The sequence below is a fragment of the Pteronotus mesoamericanus genome, unplaced genomic scaffold (genome assembly GCF_021234165.1).
Source record: "Pteronotus mesoamericanus isolate MK-2021 breed Mesoamerican mustached bat unplaced genomic scaffold, CSHL_Meso_final contig_64, whole genome shotgun sequence".
Classification (NCBI taxonomy): Eukaryota; Metazoa; Chordata; class Mammalia; order Chiroptera; family Mormoopidae; genus Pteronotus; species Pteronotus mesoamericanus.
Genome location: NW_026555224.1, coordinates 2967363 through 2985654, shown reverse-complemented (window position 1 = coordinate 2985654; position 18292 = coordinate 2967363). Strand labels below are relative to the sequence as shown.

At 42.0% G+C, this 18292-nt stretch overlaps 1 protein-coding gene and 1 pseudogene across 2 annotated transcripts in view; one reads left to right on the top strand and one right to left on the bottom strand.

The window, feature by feature from the left end:
* The window catches only part of PRKCB (protein kinase C beta), a 313522-nt gene that overhangs the window by 66352 nt on the left and 228878 nt on the right, over positions 1 to 18292 (top strand). The gene's annotated exons all lie outside the window — the stretch shown is intronic.
* LOC129076762 (60S ribosomal protein L4-like) lies at positions 14743 to 16304 on the bottom strand (annotated as a pseudogene).

Sequence of the window (18292 nt, the reverse complement as noted above, 5' to 3'; positions counted from 1 at the left end):
GTAGGTGCTAGACTTGTCTGGCTGACCACTTCGTAAGGTATATAAGTGTCTAATCACTATGTTGTACACCTGAATCTAATATAATATTGTGTGTCAACTGTAATTGAAAAATAAATTTTAAAACAGTATAAAAAATGTTAAAAAATTTCCAAATGCTTGCCTATTGTAGAACCATTAGAAAATAAAGATAAATGAAGAGACGATAATAAAATCCACCCACAATCCACTACTCAGGAAGACGCCAGCCATTAACATTCTGGCTGATAATCTTACAGTTTTTAATCAACTCTGATAGGTATTTTAAGTTAGAATTAGAAACTAAAATTAAAACGCCTTATTCTGAAATCTGCTTATCATTAATGAATGGTGAATATCTTTCAAGTTGGGAAATATAAGCGAGGGGCATTTTATCAAGACATTTGTGTCCTGTTCCATGGCTCTACATATCTCTGTGCTCTCTCATTGAATTTCCAATAGTTGTACACATGTGCTGTTCAAAATGGAAAAGGTACAAAAGGGTTCACCTTCAGAGGTCTCTCCTAGCCTAGACTCTATTTATCTCCCTTTAGACAGCCACTGTGAGCAGTCTCTCTGTGTACTTCTGGAAGCAAACCATCATATACATGCAGCATATACAATATTTTTCTCCCCAGACACAGAAATTCAGATGTTAGCTTGCCTTGCCTTTTTTACTTAACAGAATACCTTGGGGTTTGTTTTATTTTATGACTGCATCGTGGCCCATGATATGGCCATTTCTGATGTGTTTTTAAAATTGGGACATTCTGACTCTAGAGCAACCTTTCCTGTGGCTTTCAAGCTCTCTGTCCATATGGCCTGTCCAGGAGCAGCTAAAGAAAGGCTGCCCATTCAGGGACTAGGCGGGACTGCAGGTCCAGATTATGAATGGGATTGGTCTGCACAGATTTGAGTGACAGAGACAAAGAGCAGAGCTGGTGAGCCACTTGCCAGGTGGTGGTCACTGGCAAAAGGCTCTGACTTATCTGCAGTTGTCCAGATGGACTACATCTAAAACAGAGGCACTGACCTTCACTTATGCTTGGTTGAGAAGGCACTTCAGAGTCTCAGTGAGAGGATCAGGTATTTCTTACACTTTCTGGCAAGAGGTCGAGGGGTGTCAGATGGTAAGTGTCTCCTAAAGCCAGTTCAAAGCGAGAAAGAATTCTGTGTCTGCCTTGGAAATATTCACCTGCGTCTAACTTGAAGGCTTCTGATGGACTAATTAAAGCATTTCGCATGTGATTTCTTTGTGTTTCCTGGTGGCCTTGAATTACTGGCCCAGAATGTTTTCAATAGGTTAAAGAAAAACTTCCAAGTTAGTATAGTGAGAGGAATATACAAGGTCTTAATGAATGGGGATTGTCGGCCAGGACTGTGAAAGACCTCTTAGAGCATGAGAGACCGATTTGGATGAGTAAATGAGCTTTGGACAAGTATTGTAAATGAACGTTGCGACTCTTTAAACAAGAAGGGTGATTTGACTTGGGGTGGGGGATTTCTCACACTTGGAGAGCTAGGAGGGAGCCCAGGGGATATAAAGGAAAAGGGAGTGGTGTTGATGGAGAAGCTGAGAGGGTTTCTGTGGAAGTAGCTCTTGGGTCCTCTAGAAGACACTTACTTTATACTTTCCCCTAAATTTTAGGTAACTCCACAGAACCAAGTTCCCATTATTAGAATCAGGTCAGGAATAAAGACTCTTTCTTTATTATATTACCAATTTTGTGAGAGATGGGATGAAACAGATATCTAACCAAACTTAACATTAAGCAATTAAAAATTACATTATTAAATAACTATTGTATCAAATAGGACTCAAAACTACAAAATCAGCATCCCTCCTCTACCATGTGCAGTGTGGCTGCTTGGGGGGGTGGGTGGGGGAGCTGCAGGTGTTCCCATGAGATTTCTGACCTTCAGTCAGAGACTCATTGGGATTAGCAATTGGCTCCAAAAAATTGCAGAGAGGCTAAAATGAAGAAAAATAGATTATTAAGTAAATGAACCTATCATGGCTTGAAAATATTTTCAGTATACCTCTTTAGGAGTTCCACTCAGCCCCAGTTTTCTTTACTAATCTTTCTAAGGTGAATATTTTGAAGGTGAAACAGTCATTTTTTTTTTTGTTATATTTACATGTGTGTGTTTACAACGTCATGTAACTATATTATGCATCAAATATATCTTTAAGCCTCAATCACATTGTGATGTAAGAGATATAAATTGTTGAAGATACACAGGGAAAGTTGTTTCTGAAAGAAACTATAGCTCTCTTACTTGGAGAATGTTCCTTAGAATACACCCAGAACCAAACTGAATAACATGACTTGTAAAACACATCAGAAAAGATACTATGTGAAGGTGCTTTGAATACTGAGGTTCCTGTTAGAACCCAGCCATGAAATAATTTGGAAAAAATAATCTTTGAAGTCTGATAAAAATACCGGATAGAGTTCCTGAATATATTTTCATGATCTCTGCTATGCAACTAGATATTTATATACTTCAAAATGAGGTAGGTATTATAAGTTTTTCTTTTTACATAAAAGCAACATACATCATTGCAGAAATAAGAAAATGGGATCAAGCAAAAAGAAAAAAAAAAAGACAAGTAAGAGTGTAAGTGAACCAGAACGTGTAGAAAAGATAAATAATGTCATTAAGGACTTAGGCTCCTTTGTTCTTGCTCCACCAGTGTTAGCAAATTTTTTTTTCTCCTCATGGTCACAGAATGGTTGGAGAACCTTCAAGCATTTACTCTGCATTCTAGGCATGAAGAATATGGAATGGACAAAACTCTTCCTTGCAGAGCTTTGTCTTTTTCGCTTGAGAAGAGATAGTGATACCCTTTCCAGGGAATCCATCTATGTCTTTATTGGCTGTGACTGAAAGTGAAGCTGGGAGTTAGAATATTTTTATCTGGGAATATTGAATAATATTTTTTTGTAAGAAGGAAGGGGAAGGGATGGTCTTTGTTTGGGTTGCAACTTACAGATATGCCACAGAATGGCCCCCTTCTTAGTCTTCATCGGAGTGACAGATTTGTTTCCTTCATAGCATTTTTTGCACATTGTAGTTTAATAATTATTAATTTTTACCAGATAAAATTTACTAGTTTTTGCCTGTTTTCTCCATCAGACAGGGATCATGTCTTACTTGTAATTGGAGATAATAAACACTGTTGAGTGAATGTATGTACAAAGGGATTTTCCTTTTTCTTGTTTCTTGTAGAGATGGTCCATGTTTGTCCAATATTGACCATTGAGATGGGTTTTGCTAGAATTTGGGCATTTCTCTTTTTACCATTTTCAGTTTCTGGCTAAAGGAGAAGGAAAAGTTGAGGTCTCTAAAAATTAGCTTTGGCAGCTTAGATTCCCATAAGTGGTAGGGGATATAGTTCAGATGGAAGGGAGCAGCCTTATCTTCCTGCTTTCCGTCATCAGTCTCCCTTAAGCCATCCCTCCCACTCTGTCCTTGAAGTTCAAAGCCACTGGATCTGCCAGTCAGGTGTGATGTTTCTTAGCTGTACCTCTGCAGCAATCAGCATCCCTCCTCTACCATGTGCAGTGTGGCCGCTTGGGGGGGTGGGTGAGGGAGCTGCAGGCGTTCCCATGAGATTTCTGACCTTCAGTCAGAGACTCATTGGGATTAGCAATTGGCTCCAAACAACTGGTCTCCAGCCCTTCTTCCACAACAGCCCAAACTCTTTGCCCTCCACAGGCCTTTGCTCCCGAGATCCTTTCTGGATTGTACCATTTTATCATAAAGAAAGGATATGTATTGACTTCCATGATTTCTAAGAAATATTTTATTTATTTTTAGGGAGAGGAAGGGATGGAGAAAGAGAGGGAGAGACACATCAATGTGTGGGTGCCCCTCACACGCCCCCTCCTGGGGACCTGGCCTACAACCCAGGAGTGTGCCCTAGACTGGGAATTGAACTGGTGACCCCCCTTTGGTTTTCAGGCTGGCACTCAGTCCGTTGAGCCACACCAGCCAAGGCTGACTGCCATGATTTTTAAAAATTGTGATAATATACATAACATAAAGTTTACCATCTTAATCATTTCTAAGTGTACACCCAGGAGTGTTAAGTACATTCATACGGTTGTGCAACCCACCTCCAGAATTCGTTTTATCTTGCAGAACTGAAACTCTACTCATTAAATAACAACTTTTCATTCCTCCCTCCTCCCACCCACTAGCAAACACTATTCTACTTTCTGTCTCTGTGATTTTGACTACTCTACATGCCTCATATAAGTGTTTGTATTTTTATGGCTGTCTTATTTCACTGAGTATAATGTCTGTAAGGTTCACCCATGTTGTAGCATGTGTCAGAATTTACTTCCTTTTTTAAGACTGCATAATATTCTATTGTGTGTATACACCACATTTTGTTTCTCCATTCATACATTTTTTATTTTTATTTTTATTTTTGTATTGTTCTATTACAGTTGCCCAGTCCCCCCTTTACCGTCCCCCCACCCCCACCTTCACTGCTCTCCATTCATCTATTGATAAATACTTGGGTTGCTTCTGAAATCTTTTGGCTATTGTGAATAATGCTGCTATGAACATGGGTACACAGATACCTCTTTAAGTCTGCTTTTAATTATTTTGAATGCATACCCAGAAGTGGAATTGCTGGATTACATGGCAGCTTTACTTGTAAATTTCTGAGGAAGCTCCATATAGTTTTGCATAGTGGCTGCACCATTTTGCATTTTAGCCAGTGGTCTATAAGGGCGCTGATTTTTCTACATCATCATCTATACTTGGTATTTTCTGTTTTGTTTTGTTTTGTTTTGTTTTTGATAGTAGCCATCTCAATGGGTGTGAGGTGGTGTCTCATTGTGGTTTTCATTTGCATTTCCATACTGGTGAGTATGTTGAGCATCTTTTTATGTGCTTATTGGCCCTTTGTGTATCATCTTTGAAGAAATGTCTATTCACGTTGACTTCCATGATTTTACATTAGTACATCTGTATTGATTCGGGCAAGCCAACTGGGAAAAACTCTTGGCATTTAGACTGATTTTGTGGTTTTCTGCAAATAAATTCTGCCCCCAAATAACCTCTCACTTTCTGGAAGCAGTCAGCATGAGCACAGTTCTGAAGATAACTTTCTTTCAAAAGGGAAATTCATAAAGTATCATGCATCTTCCTTTTTTTGACACTAATGGAACAATTTAATATAATTTCCGAGGGAAGCAGAGCTGCTGGAAAGGCTCATGTGATGAGGGAAGGTTACCCAGCTCCACCATCAGGCAGCATGTGGGAGCAGAGAATGGGGTTCTCTGCGGTTCTGGCTTTTGGGGACAGATGTGGGTGAGACAGCCCATGGCAAGCCCCTTAGGGCTTGGGGCAGAGCCTGGGGAAAGGGGATGTAGGAAGGGAAAGGCAGTGCTTCAAGAGTCCTGCAGAAACAGGAAGTGTCCTCTACTGCCCTACAGATTCTATTGCTTCTAAGTACAGGGTAGCAGAGGCAGTGTACTCAGGTCGCATAGGAGTTAGGAAAACCACTCTTGGACTTGGAGTCTCTTTAAGACTCATTGTTCTCATCTTTCAAGCAGAGACATTAATAGGACCTACCTCATAGGGATTGTGGTGAGGTTTAAAGAAGAAAGACAGGAAAAATGCTGGCACCTAGTGAGTGATTAAGTGATTGTTAAGGTGCTGGAGTCTTTGTCCTGAGAGCCCTTGGTCTTATGAGGAAACAACCTGGTCCCTTCAAAATTGCAATACAAAGTTGGAAGAAAAAGAGTTAAGATGTGCTATGCCCTCGCTTTATGAGAATGGTTGGAAATGAGCATTTGTTCTGAACCAGGATTCTTGGGTTGGCATCAGGCTGGTTTTCCAAGAAGAAGGCATTTGAATTGACTCTTGTAGACTCAGCTGGGTGCCAGTCAGCAAAGGTGTAGGGACTGGGGAAAGCAGGCAAATGAAACAGTGTGAGCAAAGCCTTGGGGGCCTAACAGTTTGTGGTTAATCACCAGCTGAGATGTTTGGTATTGTGGTACATGGAACACTCTTGGAACATCATAAAAACATTGAAATCCAATGTTTAAAAAAGACATCGGTTGATTAAAATGACATTTTCCAAATTTATCTGTGGACATATATGTAAGTGTAAAAGGACTGTAAATCCAAATCCTGAAGAATCCAGACAGGAGACCTAAACGAGTGACGTGAGTTGAGTGTAAAACACTGATGGTGGTGGGGCCCATGTTGAACTGGAGGGTAGCTGCCTTGGTAAAAGGGGCATCTAATAGTAAGCTCTGCTTTGTTGCACTCTAAAGGCAGGGCTTCTGGCTTTTCGAGCTTTTCAAGAGAATCCAGGAATCAGGATTTTATGTAAAAGTTTATTTTTTGAGAAAAGATATGTTATGGGCCAAACAAAAGATGTCTGTAGGCTAGCACCCTGCAATCCCTCATCTAAACTCTATTAGAATTTTTAAAAGGGTAGTACAAACTTTACTTAGTAGAGCTACTTAGTTAAGTTTTTGTGTGGTACTAGCCTTTGAAAGGGCGATGACACCTTCGGAATGAGTCAGTATTGCAGGACAAACATTGACTGTGGTCATTACAGCAAAATCTCTAAATGACATATTAGCTTTGACAACACATTTCAAAAAGAACAGCAAACCACCCCTCTCACCGGGTTTTAGCTCCCCCAGCTTTCTACCACCATTACCCAATACTGCACCATATGATGGATTGGAGATGTGTTTGGATTTACAGTTATGGCTATGCTGCTGGAATGGCGGCTAATGTCTTTGCGAGCTGCATCCACTGGCTAACATACAGGGGGCAGCCATTTATGTTAGATGGCCAATATAGGCAGACATGGTTTAGATTTGTATAAACCTGTGTAATCTTATAGGGTTTGCCTGCTACTTAGAATAGTATATTTTTTCCTTCTAGCTAACTATGTCTTTTAATGCTGAGGGTATGTACGTAATGCAGACATTCGAATCTTAAACCTCAGGGTGGGATGGAACCTTAAAATTCATTCATGCTACCTACCCTTTCTGTGAGGTAGGAATCTTGGTTATAGGTGGCAGAAAACTCAAACTGGCTTAATTTAGACGGGCGTTTTTTGCTGCATGTAACCAAAAAGTTTAAGGGTTTACATGCCTTTAGATATAGTTTGATTCAGGGGCTCGTTACGTTACCAGGACAGTTTCTCCCACTTTTTCTCTCTTGGCTCCATTGTCAGATACGAGAGCCTCCCCTCTCAATGGCAAGATGTCTGTGGAAGCCCTATCTGCATTTCTTTCCTCTACCTTCAGATTCATGCAAGGAAGAGCACCTCCAACTCTGTGGTTGAATCTCACTGGGTCTGAATTAGGTACCAGGGTCAGTGAGAAAACAGTGCTCTGATTGGCCAGCCATGTGTATTCTCAGAAGTCTTCATGTATACACTTATTGAAGTATTTATTGAATACCTGCTGTGCCAGGTGGTGGCAGGGGTATCTGACAGTGAACATGATTGGCCCAGTCCCTGCCGTTACAAAAGCCTTATCTAGTAAATAATACAGACAAATAAGTAGGCAGGTGCTGACACAGTGCCTACTTGCCATGACTGCTGTGTGGGATTCTGAGGTGTGCAGCATTGGTGCACCTAGCTGAAGGCTTCTGGACCGCTTCTGGGACTAAATGATTTCAAAGTCCAGCCTCAAAGATGATGGGTTTACCTAACTAAAGGAGAGTGTGGAAAGAAGGAGAAGGGGGATCCAGGAAGAGGGAATAGCATACACAAAGGCACAGGAGGACTGAGGAACCAAAATTTGTTTGCCTTGCTGGCACAGAGTGTCTGTTATATATTTACGGGGTGGGGGATGTGGTTAGGGAAAAGAAGGATAGGAACCCTATTGTGAAGGGCTCACCATGTCCAGTTTAAGAGTAGGTCCCCCCCCTGCCACGGTACAGATATTTTTTTTTTTTTAATAAAGCATTACATGATTAGATTTACCTTTTAGATACCACTGTGGCTGTGGTTGAAAAATGAATTTCTAGGTGGCAAGGCTGGAGGAATGGACGTGGGTTGAGATGCAGTTGTAGGAATTAAGCAGGATTTGAGGTCGCCTGGGTTGCAGTGAAGAGGGAGGTTGCTGGAGGATTGGAGAGATGTTTAGGGAGTGTCACTGAGAGATCTTGGTGACTGATTGGGTATGGGCGGAGTGTGGGAGAGGGAGGAGTCATGGTTGGTTTCCAGGCTTCAGCTTGGGGATTAGGTGGGTTGGTGGTGCTGTCCCCAGAGATGGGGACTATGGGAAGAGGACTGTGTTTTGAGGAAATCATGGAATTTCAAATGGCACAGACTGGTTGGCATGTGGATATTCAGACCTGGGACTTAGGGCATGGATCTGGGCTCAGGACAGAGATGTGGGTCTTGATTGAATATCAATGGTAATTACAATCATGGAAGTTGATGAGCTTTCTGAAAGAGCTCCTGTAGTCTCTGGTGAGAAGAGAAGTGAGCCCCAGGCTGGGGACGTTGGCTTTGGAAATATTGTTGAAATGTGTAGAAATGAGAGCACAGATAGAGTTATTTCAGCAAACATTTATTGAGCAAGAGCCTGTGCAAGGTGCTGTGGAATATGGGGTACCCTCAGATGCCTGGAACTTGGACATTGTGTTAGGGGCAGAGATACTATCTATAGATGCCCATCATGTAAAAGACATTGTGCTAAGGGCTGGGACAAGGTAGGCTGGGAAACAGAGTTCTGTCAGGGAGACTGAGAGGGCTTCCTGGAGAAGGTAGCTTGTTTATTTTTTTAAACCTAGAAAAATAACCTCAATACATGATTTTAGTTTGGTACTCTGGCCTGGCATTGGATGTCAATTTTATATAGTAGTTGCTCTTTTCTCATAAGTAAAACAAAGATGGTGACTTTTGCATTGAGTATTCAAAGAGATCTTCTGTTGTCAGATAGGGCTGAAGTTTCAGAATGGAAGAGAATGGGGGACGGATCAGTGAGAAGATGCTGCATAAATGATGGCTCAAGGGGAGAGGAAAAGATAGTCCTTCACCATGGCAGGAATCAAGGTGGCTTAAAGGCATTTGTGGGAAATCCTAACAGAAAATAGTAGGGAGGGTTTAAATGCCATGCTTCAGAGCTTAGGGCCCATGATGGAGGCACAGGGGACTTAATGAGCAATAAGAAGCTGGAGGCTGATGTGGCCTCCATAGCTACCGGCTAAAGTGTGAACTTTTTAACCAGGCAGACCTGGGGTTGGATTTGAACTCTGCTGCTTCCTAGCTGTGTGGTCTTGGCTGGATTATTTACCTCTCTGATCCTCAGTTTTCTCTTCTGTCAGATAGGAATGAAATACCTCATGAAGTTATGAGGAATGAAGTATGATAATGTACAGGAAGCACTCAGCAGTGTCTGGAATAGAGAAATTCTCCAATCCATATTAACATGATACTTTTATACATAATCAGACCCTCAAACACATGGAGACTATTGTATCATCTTAACGACCTGTTCCATTGTGTAGCACTCAGAGCCTGGCACGTAGAAGATGATCAGAAAATTTTTCTTGGCTAAAAAATGGATTGCACCAGTTTCTTTTTTCCTTTTTGGGAAACACCTGCTTTTTCCAAAGGGAAAAACACTTTGATACTCTGACAAAAACTACGGGAGAAGGTGAAGTTCCTTTTCTTCAGGTGCCTATGTTTTCACAGACATGAGGCTGACTGTTCTGCAAAGTAGGAGAGGGTTTGTGGGTTCCTAAAGCCATGCTGAGGCGGCAGTAAGGAGGAAAAACCTGAAGTGGTGGTAGGGGACAGTGTTCTGTGACATGTGACTCCCCCTGTGGGACCCCTTGAAACCTTCTGTGACATTTTGCATCAGTAATGCTTCCCTCTACCATTTGCTGTGGTTGAAGTGGGATTTGTAGTTTCATGTGATTGTCAGACCTCCTAGTAACTCTCCTTCTACAGGAAGGCAGCTGTCTCTGAGCCAGCTGGTGTCTTTTGGATGTGGGAAGCTTTCATCTGGGGGAAGATAACAGCTTGAGGAAAGATGGAAGGAAGTGTGTGTGGGGGGAGATGGATGGGTCCAGTCTTTCTAACGTCCGAGGCGGCCTCCCTGTGTGTGGATGGCCAGCTGTTCAAGGTGGATGCTTTCTTCCCACTTGAAATTATGGAGTAGCTCTTTTGAAGGGCATTTCGATGACTTGTCTGCAGATTCTAGGAAAGAAATTAAATTTGGTTTTCACTGTCTGTCTTTGAAGCTTTCTTTCTTCTCACTTGTTGTTGTTATGTCTCTAAATGGAAGCATTTAGTGCTTATTATGGGCCTCATAGGGTTGTTATGAATGAGTATATGCAAAACTCTTACGCAGTACCCAATACATATAAAACATTTATTATTATTATTGGTTAGCACCAAGTCCATTTAAGTCTTGCAACATCAGGTGGTGGGTGTCATGTAAATATTAAAAACACACTTTAACAATATCATTCTCCTACTTTGAAACAATAACAGATGCTTAGTCACATCTGAAGGCATCTGTAGCTCATAGGAAGATGACTGGCTCAGGATCATTCAGAAAGCAAAGGGCAGAGCTGATTGCCATGGCGTAACCATTGCCAAGCATCAGTGCCCAAGGATGGATTGACTTGAGGATTCCAGTCTGTTATTGGCTATTCCCCCATGACACTGAGGGTGTCTGCTCAGAAAAATAAAGGAAGCCATCAATCCTTTCTTTTATAATTTTTACTGAATTTTTTTTTGGTGACATTGGTTAATAAAATTATATAGATTTCAGGTGTACAATTCTGTAATACAACATCATCTGTATATTGTATTATGTATTCACCACCCCAAGTCAAGTGTCCTTCCATTACTATTTATCCCCCTGTACGTTCTTGTACCTCCCCCTAACTCCCTTTCTCTCTGGCAATCACCATGCTGTTGTCTGTCTGAGTTTTTTTTTTTTTCATTGCTTAATCCCTTTACCTTTTTCACCCATCTCCCTACTGCTTCCCCTCTGACAGCTGTCAGTCCATTGTCTGTATATATCTTTGAGTTTGTTTCTATTCCGTTATTTTGTTCATTAGTTTCCACATATAAGTGAAATCATATGGTGCTTGTCTACTTGTCTTTCTCTGACTAGCTTATTTCACTGAGCATAATATTCTCCAGGTCCATCCATGCTGTGGCAAAAGGTAAGCTTTCCTTCTTTTTTATGGCTGAGTAGTATTCCATTGTGTAAATGCACCCCAGCTTTTTTACTCACTCATTTACTGATGAGCATTTGGGCTGCTTTCAAATCTTGGTTACTGTAAATAACACTGCAGTGAACACAGAAGTACTATGTTCTTTTGAATCAGTGTTTCAGGTTTCTTTGGATATATCCCCGGAAGTGGAATTGCTGAGTTATTAGGCAGTTCCGTTTTTTAATTTTTGAGGAAAATCCACACTGTTTTCCATAGTGGATGCATTCCCACCAACAGTGCGGAGGGTTCCCTTTTCTCCACATCCTTGCTAACACTTATGGTTTGTTGATTTATTGATGACAGCCATTCTAACAGGTATGAGGTGATAATACTGCATTGTGGTTTTAATTTGCATTTCTCTGAAGATTAGTGCCATTGAGCATCTTTTCTTATGTTTATTGACCATTCTCTTTAGAGAAGTGTCTGTTCAGGTCCCTTGCCCATTTTTTAAATTGGATTTTTTATTTTGGTGTTGAGTTTTATAAGTTCTTTATAAATTTTATATGATTCCCCACTAGGGTTAGGATCAGCGAAGATGCCATCAGAGACCTACTGTCACTGTTATCTTATTCTCTAAATCTTTTATCTTTTACTTTGGTGCTCTCAACAGCCCCAAGGCCTAACCAAGAGGGAGTTTTCTCTGTCACCTATGGGGAGGATGCCTTGGTTGTCCCAGTGCTCTGAGCTAATGGTGAGACCTTGACCAGACATCAATTTCTGTGTTTCCACATTCAGTTATATTCTCTGCTCAGTAGACCACGAGGCCTCCAGACAAGACAGATGGCAGACAACTACAGGAGTTTAAAATAGACCGAGCTTACTTCTGAGGTAGACATGTGCGTGGAAAGTGAGCTGGAAGACAGTGACCCCTTTGTGGGAAAGCATCTTGGCGAAGAGGAGCCCAGAGTGGAGCACTGAATGTGAGGATGAGTATAGTTAGGTGGGTGTAAGGGTGTGAGAAGGGGCCTGGGTAGGAGCCAATCTGAGGCAGGGCAGGGAGGAAGGAAGAGAGAGTAGCTGCTAGGAAAGATGTTATGTGTATCGATATAGTTTCTTCCCTCCTTTCCACCTCTGCACAGCCGGTTGTGCTACCTGCTGAGAGATGAGAAGGCTCGAGTGGTCATTCTGGGATGACTGCTGTTTTTTCCTGCCCATTTTTCTGGCCTGCTAGGTCTTGGAGGCTGATGTCCAAGAAGCTCCTTCAAAGAAAGCTGTACAACCTTTTTAGGACTTCAAGGCCTTCGCATGCCTTATATTTTGGAAAATAGACCAAGAGGTGGTCCCTAGCTTCCACATTTGTACTATGTAACCTGGCATTCCTGCCTGTGGCTGGTAGATCAAGTATAGCTCCTGATTCTTTCTCTGGAGACTTGGACTTAACATTGAGATGCCAGCTAGCCTCCATCAATGCCAGACTGGAAGGGTGTGCTATCTCAGGGACTCTGTGATATGCATCAAGTAGCAGAGAAAGATGAACTGCAGAGAGACAGAGGAGTGGGGCAGGCTCAGAGGCTCAGAGGTCATGTGGACTAGAAATGGAAGTGGCTGCCTTGGTTCCTGGTGATCCTGCATAGAAGGCAAGCTATAGTTACTACCCCTGGTTTCTGTGAGATAGCTTGTTTTCTTACAACAGACTTCTTTCTTTATTCAAGCTACTATTAGTGGGGTTCTGTCACTTGCAATCCTGAGTAAGAGACTGAGGAGATGAAGGTGGAAAACTTGTTTGCAAAGGTATTGAGGTTATTGGAATCTCTCTGGAGGGTACATTATGGGAATTATTAGGTTGCAGTTCTGACTGGAGGGGGTCTTGTAGCTATCTGGGGATTTAAAAGTGGCAACAGAAGATGATGTTTGCCCATCCAATAGCCATCCCTCTTTAGTTTCTAGTTTTGTTTAATGAAAATGTACCCAAGGGACAAAATATGAGTGATCCATGATGATTCTATATCCCTTCTCAGTGATTGGTCTAATAGTGGTTATGGGACCCAGTTTTAGCCAATGTGAGATAGGGGAACTTGTTTTTCATCCTAACCCCTTCCAAAGATGTGTCACATAAGAAAATCATGGGTGACTGACTACCTTTAGACTAAACAGATGCCAAGAATTGCAGTGACACTGACCTGGAGTGCTGACATCCTTGAGTCACTGATACAGCCCCAGGAACCTTTTGTTTCAAACTGTGTGTGTGTGTGTGTGTGGTGTAAGATTATTGATATGCCCCTTTTGTTTAAGCAGCAACTTAGTTGGATATTCTCTGCAGACATACCCTGGTCCTTTCCAGCCAGCAAAGCCATGCTATTTAATTGAGCCATAAGCATCTTAGTTGATTCAGTTAGGGTTCATGATTTGGAGACTTAGGAAGACAGCAAGGTGAAATGGCACATATAGTTGGGGATAAAATATTTTAAAGAAGAAAGTTAATACTTTTCCTCATAAACCAGGCATAATAGAGCTCTGACTTTGAAAGTTGTATGAACAGGTATACTTGTTTACCCATCCACCCATCCATCCATCAATCATCTACCTGTCCATCTGTGCATCCATCATCTGCCCATCCATTCATCTACCAATCCATCTGTCCACCTGTTATCTGCCCATTCCTTTATTTTCCATCCATCCATCCATCCATCCGTCCATCCTTCATTTGACCATTTGTTCATACCTCTGTCCCTCCTTCCATTTGACTTTCTTTTTATGGAACTTTGCCCTTGAGCAATGGAGAATCTTCTTCTTGGCCTTGCTTGATTCTGTCTGTTATCATTTCTGTATAAACACTTTTCTTTTTCCAATTAGGTCTTGTGTAGAGAAATGGGATTTAGGTGGTCATAGAAGGGTGTGAAGGAAATTCTGCCACAGCCTCTCTCTAGGGAAACCTTGACGTCCAGGTGTCTGCCATTTAAGAGAAGTGTTGATTTTTAGACATTGGGGAAAAAAGTGTTTCTTCAGTTTTTAGGACATTAAAAGCTCCTACTCCTCCTTGTTTTACTCCCTGGAGCTTTGTCAAACTTATTCAAGCACTGTCAGCTTCAGTCATGGCTTTGCTGGCCAGAAAGGACAAGGTTATGTCTGCGGATAAATCTTGTGGAATTGCCTCAGGAGTGCCTCCTTCAGGGAACAAGTGCTATTCTAACGGCAATTTTAAGAGGAAGGTAATCTTTTTTTTTTTATTCTTACAAACTCATGTGCGTTTTCATGTAAATGTGCTGATCTTTGTTACAATAGTCAAATCTAGAAAATATTTCCAGTTTATAAAATTTTCACCCATCTTGGGCCCTTATCCTCTTCAGGTTAGAAATGGGAACTGTTTGTACATGTGCTTTCTCCCTCTTGATCTTTGTTACTGCAGTGGCGGAGCGGGTACTAGAGGGTGTGCACTGATAGCATGTCACTGTGATTTCTTTTTTTGTTTCCTCACTGCCTTTGATCAGGTTTTTATCAAAATTGGCTGTCCACAGTGATTTGACCTTTACAGAATAAACAAATTTAAGTTTATACTGCAGGCTTCTTCTCTTCTGTGGTGGGTTTATTTTTTGCGGGCTGCTTCTCAGCTGCTGGGTTCTCAGTAGCTGCAGGCTTTTTTTGCACCTAGGGCTTATTCTGCTTCTTAAGGTCAATACCTTCTTTTCCTTCTCTACTCCAGACTTCTTGCCTGGAACCCCTCTTCTCATCTCATGTGGCTTCTAATGCTGCTGCTGCTCTGCCCACCCAGAGTTTGTGGTTCTGGCCTGGTGAAGAAAGGTGTTCCGATGCATGCATGGTCTTTTCATGTGGGTTTAGCTTCAACATGACTCTCAGATATTTCAGTGGATTCTTCTTCAGGACTCTGCAGTGGGTCTTCTTGTGTGGTGCTTGGAGGGCTCTTTGGATCTCTGGGCTTTTCAAAATTCTGCTAAGGTCTGTACTGAGTATGTTGTGAGCATGTTGTATAATTAATCTTGAGGGAGGCAGCTTTTGCCAAGTGCCATATAGGTCATTTGACCTGTGGAAAGCACTTCCAGTTCCCATGCAGAAATGGCCCACCAGGAGCAAGTTTTAAAAGTTCAGTTTGCTTACATTAAGCAGAGTTAATTCCAGGGATGTTTCTGAATGCTTTGATGATATCATTGTGCTCATTATAGATGATGCAAGGTCCTCTGCACTGGATACGGTGACAGTTTCCCATTTATCCCTTGCCAGCTCTCATTCACTGAGAGGCATAGGCCTTTCTGATATCATTACAGGCCTCAAGTTTTTTAAGAAGCAAAGCAAGCCTCCTTGATATTCTTGTAACCTTCAAATTTATCTTCGACCACCCAAGCAGGGGTGTCCAACCTGTGGCCCACAGGTTGCATGTGGCTCAGAATGGCTATGAATCCAGCCCAACACAAAATTGTAAATTTACTTAAAACATTAGGAGATTTTGTTGTTTTTTTAAACTTCTTTTTATTGTCATTCAAGTACAGTTGTCTCCATTTTCCTGCCACCATTTTTCCTGCCCCCGCATCCCCACCTTCCACCCTCAATCCTACCCCCCTTTGGCTTTGCCATGTTGCAATGTATTTAATGTATGGCCGAAGACAACTCTTCTTCTTCCAGTGTGACCCGGAGATGCCAAAAGGTTGGACATGCCTGCACTAAAGGAAGTTCTGGAACTTCCTCAGACATGACCGGTGCTGGTATGGCCGAGGCAGTCAGGTCAGAGCAGATGGCATATCGCTTCTGTGTTGTGTCCACTCTGTGATGCCAAGAGCACTAGGTTTTTGTTGGTTCAAACATGCGGGCCCCATGACATGGATTTCCAAAAGCACCCTGGTTAGAATGATGAGTCTTACCACATTGAACTTGGAGAATTTGAGCCACAGCTCTGCCAGTACCCTAAGACTAGGCACTGTTTTGATGACCTGCCAATTCACTGACAGCACAGGACTGTCTGCTGTTTCTGTGCAAGTTGGTGTGAACAAGCTTGATATTTGGTCGAATGGGAGTCTTGAACATAGCAGGCAAAGTGACATTGTTGCCAGGTGATTCCCCTTTTCAGAGTACACTGATATCAGTGGATGCGCACACGCCATGTCATGAAGAGGCGGAGGCCACGCTCTCCTCAACACAGGAGAAGTGGCAGTGTGACTCCTGACTGAGGCCCTTGGGTTTGTGTGTGGGGAGGAAAGAGGAGGAGGAAGAACCTGGGGTGGTAGGAGTGTGAGCCATACTCTCAGTAGTAATTGACTGCATTTAGAAAATGGAATTCTTATTTCCTGAACAAAGTTGGCTTCTTTTTTCTGTACGTGGTCTTTGCAAGTGCTTGAGTCCCTGCTGGAGTGTGGTGAAGGCTGGGAAGAGGAGGGGTTTGTTTTGGAACCGCTGGTCACAAACCTGGCTGAACAGTCACCTGCAGGATCTGTTTATACATCAGATTTGGAAACCTCACTTCTTCAGAACTGCCAGATCAAGCGATTGTCACTTGTGGCTGCATGTTAGGTTGACCTGGGGAGCTTTGAAAAGTCCCTGTGCCCTGGCCTTAGTTCAAACCAATGAAATCAGAAGAGCTGGAGGTGGGACCCAAGCAGCAGCCCTTATTAAAGGCTCCTCAGGTGATTATAATGAACAGCGAGGCTTGAGAGCCCCTGTGGAGGTAATCAGTTCTTTCTATAAAGCCTGACCAGGCAGTCTTCTGAACATCACTGATATAGACAAGGCAGGCTCACCCACCTTTCTTACTGCAGCAAACTGTTTACAAATGGGCAGATTGGAGGTATACCAGCCACAGGGACCCAAAAGAAATATAAGATTCAAATTAAACCCTGGCTGGTGTGGCTCAGTGGATTGAGTGCCAGCCTGCGAATCAAAAGGTTGCTGTTTCAATTCCCTGCCAGGGCACATGCTTGGGTTGCAGGCCAGGTCGCCAGTTGGGGGTTGTGAGAGGCAACCAAATGATGTTTCACACATCGATATTTCTCTCTCTCTTTCTCCCTCCCTCTCCTCTCTCTAAAAATAAATAAAATTGAAATTAAAAAATAAACAAATTAAATTATACCAGCCTTGGGTATACATATCCCTCCTCCACATCAAAAGTCTCTTTAAAAAATTTAGTGTTTTAAAATGAAATTTTTTTTTGTAATATAGTCACATGGTTCAAAAAATATAAGAAAGTATATTGTTTTAAAGTCTCTTCATGCAGTTGTGTCCTCTATCCACCCGCATTCCACCCTTGCTTTGGGTATCTTTCCAGAGGTTTTTTTTCCCTCCAACTCTCATTGTTTTCATGGGAAAAGGAAGCATACTACAACCTATAGTCTACACTTTGTTTTCTTCTAATGTTTGGTTAGTAGGCTCTGGTGTGGTGTAATGGCTGATATTCTCATTTGTTGGGTATCCTCACCGAGTGGCAGGAGCTCATGCCATACCAAACTTAACATATTTGAATTATTCCCTCCTACCCCCTCACCCTGCATCTTGGAGATCTTTCTATATAAGCACAAAGAGAGCTTCCTTATGCTTAAAAAATAGATGCAAAGTATTTTGTTGGATGGACAATTTGTAATTTATTAAACCAGTCCTCTGGTGATGGACTGTATATTATTTCCAATTTGGGGCCATTTCAAACAATATTATTAAGGATAGTGTGGTAAATATAAATGTATAATTTCCGATGGGAGGAAATCCATCTGTAGAACTTCCATAAGTGCTGTTTCCTGGTGAAAGGGCATTTGGTGGAGTCTAACTAGCCATGAGAAATTTTGGGAAGATGTCACATTATCTACAGTTGCTGTACCAGGCAGCTCTTCTCCAGCGATTGTGGCAGGTGTAGAATTATATTTGCTTCTCTCCATGTGTGACTTTGGGGAACCAGCTGAAAGATTTATGTCTGGTGGTTTTAGAGGAGATGCTTCTGGTGCTACGATTCTCTAAGGGTTGTTGTTGGAGCACCTGAATGAATCCCTGGTGTCTGATAAAAATGCAGACCCTGGACTCCATCAGAATTTTGGGGGTGGAGCCTTATCAATTTTTAATAAGTTCCCCAGTTGATGCTTATTAAAGTTACACTGAACTTTGAGAATCA